The sequence below is a fragment of the Musa acuminata genome, unplaced genomic scaffold (assembly GCF_036884655.1).
Source record: "Musa acuminata AAA Group cultivar baxijiao unplaced genomic scaffold, Cavendish_Baxijiao_AAA HiC_scaffold_1138, whole genome shotgun sequence".
Taxonomy (NCBI): Eukaryota; Viridiplantae; Streptophyta; class Magnoliopsida; order Zingiberales; family Musaceae; genus Musa; species Musa acuminata.
Genome location: NW_027021350.1, coordinates 1,132,501 through 1,133,980, shown reverse-complemented (window position 1 = coordinate 1,133,980; position 1,480 = coordinate 1,132,501). Strand labels below are relative to the sequence as shown.

Sequence of the window (1,480 nt, the reverse complement as noted above, 5' to 3'; positions counted from 1 at the left end):
CTATTGAAAGAAGATTGTTAATGAACGTTGGTGGCTTCGACGGAAGAGGAATCGGGAGTGGATATACGTTGCGACGATCAAACCACTATAAATTCTATGTGCATTTCCTTTATGTTCTTTATTGCTATTGTTTTCTGATTTAATTGCTTATTATACTTACTCGTAACTCCCGCGTATTTTTCATATAGATTTTCATTGAACAAATTTTTAAAAACTAAACCTTTATTAAAGTACTAATTCAACCCCCTCCTCCCTCCCCTTTGTCTCGAAGCCTTTTAAGTGTGACTGTTAGCATATCACGGGGTAAATTACAGTAGTAATTAGTCAAAATCATTTGAAGGTGATGAGTGAAGCAACCAATCCATCATAAGATCAAGTTTTGATAAGGTACTATTTTAAGGTAAATTAATCTTTGAATTCTTGTTTTTGTGGTGTAACCAAATCCTTCTGTCGCATGTCATCAATGTTAGCAATGGAAAAAAAATACATTGTCCTCGTAGTCAACTCTCTTTTCTTATTGATTTAACTTATAAAATATATATTTAACCCATATGAAATTAGTGTGATATGATAATTATCAATTCAAACTAATTTTAAAAACTTTAATTTTTCTGACTTGCTTTCGGAACCAACAACAAGATGAAATTTCAAGTAGAAACAGATTCTTTATTATGTTAAGAAAATATTTATGTGCAAAATTAAAAAAAAATAAAAGAGGATAAAAAATAATCTTACATTGTTAAGGATTGAAATAGTTAAAAATTTTATATTGAATCTGACCCACAACAAATTTTATATATTCAAGAAAACTCATTTGTTTATGTACTAATATTCCAAGCTAAAATGCAATGATAGCTTCTAATTTTAATATTTTTGAAAAAGTCATTTTTATATTATTATAACCAATGGATTCATAAGAAAAGGACAAATAGGCTGCTCATAGGTTTAGTACCATAGGAAAATAAAAATGCAAGTGTAAGAAGAAGAATTGTTGGATGGATTAACTTTGAATTATATTAAAACTGGTCAGTAAGTACATGCATTATATTATTTAATCAGATAGTTCCAAGTCAATGGAAGTAATGATTGGTTTGGTGACAATATAATATGATGAAACTTAGCTACCGACATTACTGTGTTGTTGTGATCTTTGTTGGCATAAAGGATCTTAATTAAATCAATTGAGGAATTCATGATGGATTTAGAAAACTAAGCTTTTTATAAGGATTTAGCTTACAAGAAGAAATCATTCTCATGGCAGCTTTGTTATCTTCAGGCAGAGAGAGAGAGAGAGAGGAATAAAGTAGGAAGACGAATGGGAGAAAAGAGAGGTTGTGACAAGGAGAGCAAGGGAAAGAGGGGGAGAAGAAAGGTGGCATCTTTACCTCCTTTTTCCGCTTCTTCTCTTGGGATCAGCTTCCTCTCCCGCTTCGTCTTCTCGATTTCCCCCTGCGTGTAGCTGTGCCTTCTCGATTTATCT

The 1,480-nt window shown here is 31.8% G+C and overlaps 1 protein-coding gene across 2 annotated transcripts in view; it reads left to right on the top strand.

Moving 5' to 3' along the window:
- Window positions 1–1,241: 1,241 nt before the first annotated feature.
- Window positions 1,242–1,480, top strand: part of LOC103999786 (transcription factor DIVARICATA) — a 1,769-nt gene continuing 1,530 nt past the window's right edge. The window contains exon 1 of one of the 2 annotated variants that reach the window (XM_009421638.3): window positions 1,242–1,480. This exon is cut by the window's right edge and continues 41 nt beyond it. The gene's annotated coding sequence lies outside the window, so the exon portion shown is untranslated. The other variant, XM_065179125.1, reaches the window with a different exon arrangement.